Below are 7174 nucleotides of genomic sequence, written 5' to 3'. Positions count from 1 at the left end.
CTCCCAGCCAGGCCCAGCCTCACTCGCGAGGGCTCTCAGAAGTCCCTGCCGGCCACTTCCCCCAGCCCTTATCAGCGTGCCGTTAATCTTTGGCATCGCAGCAGGAGCCGGCACCTTCAGCTCCAAGTGCAAGGTGCGTGCCTGCGACCTTGCCTCCTGCGCCACGAGCGGCCGGCACGGTGCTGAGTGAGGTGTGGGGGGAAAGGATCCGGCCCTGAGAGCTTCGCCCCGGGCAGGTCATGGGATTGTGGGACACCGTGTGATGCACATTTTGGGAGAAGGGAAGGGCTCAGTGGGAAAGGAGTATTGGTATCGACAGTGCTGGTGTAAATTTGCTCCTGGTAAGTGAAGTACAGCCAGGTGGAAATTAAAGCTGGGATATCCAGCCCTCCTTTTCCTTTGCTCGTCCCTGATGTAGTGCCGGTGACCAGTTTCACCTGGTCGCACCGAACGCGAATTTGCCCTTCTCCCCGCACGAGGACCTGCTTGGCCACAAACCAAACCAAACGAGCAGTGCCAGTAAACTTTGTCCTTCCACAACATATTGCACCGGCACGGCCGGGGCGGCCGTTAGAGGAGGAGCTTGGCCAGGGGAGAAGCAGGATGCTGGGGCAGGAGCCACCATCAGCAGGCAGGTGGCTGGCCCCAGCAGCAGGAAGGTGCAGGCCACCTGGGGCACGTTAGCGGGTTGGGGTGTGTTACAGCTCACAGCTCAGTGAAATCAATGGAAATCAGCTTCAAGGGTTCATGGGCATCACAGTATGCGAGCTGCAGGGTCATCAGATACTGCAGGACACACAGATTTCTCCTTTTCTTTCCCATTTCTGCAGGACTCACCTCAGGCTGTTATTTTGGAGGCGTTTTCTGTGCTGCAGCTTTCTTCCCTGACCTCTGCAGGATCTGGCTGATCCCGATCTGGAGGTGAAAGATTGCCACCTCACGGGCCGTGAACCCGTCTGTGAGGTTGGGCTCTGAATTATTAACACAATCAATGGCCGCTTCTTTTCATCCTGGAAGAAGCACAGAGGAAAGCTTCGGGGCCCTGGAAGGGAGGGAGGGGAAGGGGAGAGAAGTGACTGGTGCCGATGGGTTTCCTTGGGGTGGAAATATCCTCATGCCTGTTTCATTTTGGAGCAGGAAAAATTTGGGAAAAAGACCAGGAGGAAGGTGACCGAGAGGTGCTGTAGGGCTGATGGTGGCACTGGGAACCTCTCCATCTGTCTGTCTGGGGAAGGACGTCTTTCCCTCCAGCCCCTTCGGTGCATCACGGCCTACACCCAAATGGGGAGGAGAGAGTCTCACCTCCAAGGAGAGAAAGGGCGGGGGAATAAAGAGACACTTTTATTCCTCAAGTGCCACGAAGCTGACAACATCTAGGCTGTGTTCCCTGTGCAAGGAGGTGAGACCTGACACCAGGCAGGCAGTGGAGCCTGCGTTTTGTGGGGTGCTTTGAGCTCTCTGTGGGGTTTCTTCACTGCAGGGAGGCCAGGGACATCTCCAGGATGGAGCCCAGCATTGAAGTGGTGCAGGTTTGGTGGCCACATTGTGGTGACGTTGGTTTCTCCCAGCTCCTTCTCCTGCTGCACCTGGGAGGAAGGCACCACAGCCCTGTCCCAGCCAAGGGCCAGGGACAAGGGAAAACTCCCCAGTTCTGAGCCCCAAGAAGGAAATGAAGCCAACTGGAAATGAGAAAATACAATGGCATCTTCACTCCAGTTTTTCCAAGAGGTTAAAAAAAAAAAAAAAAAAAAGGCTATTGTGCTAAGAGAGCTATTCTTTCTGGGGAGATAACGCAAAGCGTTGCAGTGGAGCTGGCCAAAATGTCTGAGGAACATTTCCCCCCACCCCTCATTTTCATTAAAATTCAGATCGACATTACAAGTGAGATAAGACAAGAAGCGTACAGTTACAGTTCTGCAGCACTTTGTGATCACTCACAGGTTCTGTAATCCCTGCTCGGGGGGCTTAGGATTCAGCTGGGCTCATTTCAGAGCTCACCCAGTGCCTCGCTCCCGCTCCGGCCGCCGCTCGTCTGCGCCGCTCGCATGGGAGACCCGCAGCAGGACAGGCTGCACAGCCAAGCAAAACCTCACAGATGCATCAGCTGCCCTGGCTGGGGACCAAAATTCATTTTTTCTTTTTTTTCCTATGAGGCCATTTATTAAGACTCTTCCCTTATTTTAATTTGATGTTTGCTTTAAGCATGAAGAAAATGATAGCGGTGCAACTGCAGCCCCAGCAGTAAATGCACAGCACGGCAACTGAGAAACGCCAGAAGTCATTTCTGTTGCCAGGTATTCCCAGAGAAAATATTCAGGCCGTGGTCCAGCACCGAATTTATAATTCTGCCACACCAGGAGCTCACTGCCGTGGGCATGAAGCTCCTCTGCCAGCCTCCCTGGCCATCACACGGTGACTGTCTGCTGCTAGAGGTGATGCTGTGCAAAGGGCTGGTGGTCTTCACATAGAGAGGAACGAGACCAGCTACAACTGCAGCAAGGAATCCTCCTCCATGAGCTCTTACGAGGGCCATCGTCACCATCTGGCCTCTGGGTATTTGCAGCAGGCAGGGGCGTTGTTCCTCGGGTTCAACCTGTGTTCAGATTTAGGGACGTGTTGCAGTATCAGGCTGAGTGGGGCCCTCAGAGCAACATTTAGTATTGAGCACCCCCTGGCAGTTACATGGACCCAATGAAGCGATGTGATCCACAGGATCTGTTGAATTCGGTGCCAGGCTGTGCACACATAAGGCCATAAAGGCAGCAAGATGGACAGAAGCTTCTGGGCTTCTGGGGAGCAGCCCGGGCTGTCGCTCCTTCTGCTGTCATTCCTTGACTGACAAAAGGCCCAAAACACATCTCGTACCAGGCGGGTTGGAGATCCAAACCCTCCCCGAATAACTCAGCCCCACTGCGTGCATCGTGCGAGACACCAGCACGCGGGGCCCAACCAAAGAGAGACGTCAGCTCCCAAAACCAGAGGAGCTGCGTGGAGGAGCTCCAGCAAATTGGCACCTCCTCGCCAGGGGAACACAGACGGGGCAGCACCGAGCCAGATGGAGGGGGAGAACGCTCAGCTGGGAGTTTCGGGATGGGAATTATACAAACCCAGCCACCAGCACGTCACCTTTTCAAAGGCTTCAAATCCGCTACAAATTGCTTCTGAATGACAATGGGAGTTCCTCGCCCTGCACAAAGCCTCCCGTATTAGCATCTTTATTGGAATAAACCAGCTAATTTCTCCAGTTGGAGGGCTGGCCCGGAGAAGCCCTGGTTCCAATTAGATGGATATCTAATAGCTCGATGCTGGCAGGGAGGCAGGGGAGGCTGTGCTCCAGTCCAGCAAGGGGCTTGCCACCTGCCCAAGTCCTAGTCAGAGACAAAGAGAAGGGGACAGCTCTGTCCCCAGGGCTAGCAGCAAAGCAGGGCATTACGGGGGCCGTGGGGTCCTTTTAATCCTCAATTTGTCCTGTGTGGCATTCAGTAATTCCCAGGCGCAGGGTGGGGAATGAACCCGTGCTTGCAGGAATTGTGATAAATCTGTGCCCTTCGCTGCCATTCAGGTGCCTTTAATGACGAATATACCTGGCTGGCTGGCTGCAGCTGCACCGAAACGTGCAGGGAGGCACAGTACGTCCATCTATCCATCCTGAACAGCCGTGCAGCAACTCGACAATAGGTTCAATGTCAGCATTTATCTTGTAAATGGGCGATGGGATTCCTCCAAGCCAAGGGCTGATGCCTAGCAGTTGGCTGTATTGCAAAGAGGAAGTTTCCTCTTTGTTGCCAGTGGTAAATTCCATAAAGAGAAATGAGAAAAGAAGATAAAACTCAAACTCAATAACATATACGCCACGTATCTAAAACGTGATTGTCTTGTGGGCAAATAGAGATCATTTCCCATTAGGGACTGAAAACAAGAGGACTCGGGAGGGCTTCCCTTAGATTTCTGCTCCCCAAAGCAGGATTTATTTGGGCATTCATGATGCAGCACTGGCCTGGACTGTAGCTGGGCTGCTTTGGGGCTGTCCCAGCACAGACAACCTTGTGCTATAGCCCAGGTCCTAGCCACAGCTCCGGTGACTTCAGGGTTGTCAGGGGGAGCCAGAAGGGGCAGAGTGCAAGTGCCCCTGCCTGCAGCAGGTCTCATTCATCTGCTCTCTTTGGCCAGCAGTGGCACAGATTAGTTGGAGTGACTGACAGCAGGAGGATATTTTCCCTTTGGCTTCGTGTTGAACTCTTGGATTTAAGCTCTGGGGTGTGGTTGTCCATGGGCAGCGAGGTCTCAAGCGGGGGCAGCTCCCTTGGGTTTTATTTTATTTTTTTTTCTGAAGGTTCGGCTTGTTGGAGGAATTCTGAAAATGTCTGTCTGCGCTGAACAAACACAGCCCGGGGGCAGAGCGGGGCTGGTGCCCAGGGACAGCAGCTGGAGAGGGAAGGGGGGGATAAAGGGTTTTGGGGAGCACCCCATAGGCACCGTGGCTGCTTGCCCCCACCTGCGGGGAGTTACCCTGATCTCGTACTGACCGCTCTTCCCACGCCAAGGGGCTTTGCTCAGCGATGTGCTTTCATCTCTCCACCCGGACAAACACTTCTTCTCCCTCTGTTTTGCTTTGCTTTGGGTGCAGAGCTCAAGGGCATTTATTTTTCAGTCCCACCCCAGCTAGCAAGAGCTGCAGAGACTCAGCACCAGGCAGAGCATTGAGGCCATGCCAGGAGGCTTTCTTCGTGCTGCCCCCACCAACACATCCTGGCAGAGGAGCTCGCTGCCCCACGCAACAAACCCGTCCCGATCTCCCCCTCACCTCCTCCGAGGGTTAATGGAAACAGGAGATGGGCTGACAAATGCTGCTAAATGAGGCCGGGCAGCTGGGGGGAGCGGGTCAAAGGACAAAAATGAGGACAAGTCTGCACACAGCCCCGCGGCGGCTGCTGCCACCTGCCCCAGCCCCAGGATGGAAATTGCTGCCTGACTCTCTCTTCCTCCCATTAAAGGTGTCACCCGCATCTAGACGTCACCTGTTTGGGCTTAAAAAAAAAGATCTGTTCCTTTTTTTAGGGGGCTTCTTCTCCCTTAACAAGAGGCTGATAAAGTTCCCTTGGATGCTGCTTCCTTCGTGACCACGAATAAGCCTTGCTATGGGCTTATGTATGGTGGACAACTCACATTTGAGAGTTTCTTCACTACCTGCTGACAGGCAGCCACTGTTGGGGTGGGATGTGGGAGCCTGGACGGGTCCATAGGTTTCCCTGCCCTTGCAGGTGCTCTGATCCCAAGTATCACCCGTCTTTCAGCAGCGCTCTGGTGATGGGATTAGCGTGCATTAGGAGTTTCTGTTCTCCTCTCTCCCTGGGAGGATCAAATGCGGCGAAACGTCCCATTCTGCTGGTTGCTTTTTGAAAAATGTGTGGTATGTGTTAACGTTAGAAAGGCAAGGTCAAAGGAACAGGAGCAGGGGACACAGGGCTGGAAAAAACTCCTTTAGGACATTGAGTTCGGCCTATGCTATTGTAGTCCCATTTGCAAACTGCTTTAAAAGTGCAGTTGTTTACCCTCAGCACATGTGCTGCAAGTCTCTTCCTGACCACAGATGTTTTCTGGGAAGAAATGTGGAAGAGAAGCTGTGGGTCTGGGGGCCGCTTGTCCCCTTACAGAAGAGCAGCCCCTGCACCAACCCAACAAGAGCAATGTCTCCTGCTCCCGTGGGCTGGAAACTTCCCCGGGGAATTTTCTGCTCAATCCAAGGAGCAAAAAATTGTTGGTGATGTTTACCCCAGAGTTTAACATTGTCTGTTTAGGCCTGGAGAGTGTGACTTTGAATTTGAGTAGTGTTTCAGTAGAAACAATGGACACTGACTTCAGCATGTAGCAGGCTGAACTGAGGGACAGTTTGGGAAGGATGCTGAGAGAATCATATCCAGATGAAAAAAGTGTTGGGCAGGCAAGTTTAAACACCAAAAGCCATTTATGCTGCACAAATATATGAAGCACATGGCCACTGTCACCAGATGTTAACTAGGCCCTTCAGTGGACAAATGTCCCTGTCTGACATCTCTGCCAACTGTCTCCTGCTCATTGGGATTCCTGTGCAATCTGTGACCCATTTCTCTAAAAGGACTGATGCCCGACTGGCTGGAGCTCAGAGACATCTCGGCCTGAAGCTGTTCCTCTTGAGGGCACAGAGGTGTTCTTAGGTCCTCTGCTCAGGGATAATTTATGCTTTGGTACTTTGGTACTTAGAGTTCACCAACCTCTGGAGAAGTCCTATAATAGTGCCTCGCGTATTGCTACCCTTGGGTTTTCCACCCTCAAATTCATCCTCCTTCCTTCCTGGCATCACCTGGAGTCACCCGGGTTCCTCACCTGCCCTGTGGCTTGAGGCAGGTCCCACACTGAAAGGTGCAAACGGGAGGGGTTTGAACCCTTTCGGGAAACAGACTTCCAAAGACAGGAGCTGCCTTACAAGCGGTGGAGTGAAATTAGTGGTAGCGGTGGCAGAAACATTGTTTTTGTGGTGAAGAAAACACGGTGTGGGTGATGCCAATAAAACTCAACCAAATTCCTGAAAGACTCCTTTGAGCAGCTTGTTTCACATTCGTTGCTGGCACCATCTCCCAGCCATACTATGTTCCTGAGGGATTTTAGCTCAGCTGGGGAGGTTTCAAATGCCGGGCCTCCAATCCTACTGCTGTTGCTGAATCAGAGGTGAAGTTGTCAGAAGTCTCTGAGCACAACCCCGACCGTGAGCCCTGCATAATGCACCACCAGGAGGGAGTGGGGAACCTGTATCTGATTTTTTCAAATGTTGATCATCAAATCATGTTGGATTTTCTTGTTGAGTTTAAATTTCATTACAGTCATGTTTTTAGGACATAGCTAGTATGAGCATGGAGGAGCACTGATAGAAAAAGAGAACTTGTTCTTTTTTGAATAGGCAGCTGGTGCATTGCTTGCTTACAGCAGCCTTCTGGAAGACAAGCAACTTTTTTTTTTTTTTTTTTTTTTTTGAAAGGCCTTGGGAAAAAAAGGGCCATCATTTCCAGGCAGGAATTTTTCTCTGAGGAGGATATTTTTGTGCCTGGCTAAGGAGAGATGAAAAGGTCAAAGAAAATTAAATTCACATGTTCAGAACATTTCAGGGCAGGTGCTTTTCCTAAGCCAGAACTCAGTCCTG

The 7174-nt window shown here is 52.1% G+C and overlaps 1 long non-coding RNA gene across 2 annotated transcripts; it reads left to right on the top strand.

Annotated features, from left to right (window-relative positions):
* Window positions 1-499: 499 nt before the first annotated feature.
* LOC137863296 (uncharacterized) lies at window positions 500-2703 on the top strand. Of its 2 annotated transcripts, none has more exons than XR_011100845.1 (3): window positions 500-963; window positions 1138-1399; window positions 1481-2703. It is a non-coding gene; the product is annotated as an uncharacterized lncRNA (long non-coding RNA). The 2 variants fall into 2 exon arrangements; XR_011100846.1 differs by having other exon boundaries at window positions 509-921.
* Window positions 2704-7174: the final 4471 nt, after the last annotated feature.

The sequence above is a fragment of the Anas acuta genome, chromosome 12, assembly GCF_963932015.1.
Source record: "Anas acuta chromosome 12, bAnaAcu1.1, whole genome shotgun sequence".
Taxonomy (NCBI): domain Eukaryota; kingdom Metazoa; phylum Chordata; class Aves; order Anseriformes; family Anatidae; genus Anas; species Anas acuta.
The sequence above is the reverse complement of the archived record's forward strand: the minus strand, read 5'-3'. Positions and strand labels throughout refer to the sequence as shown.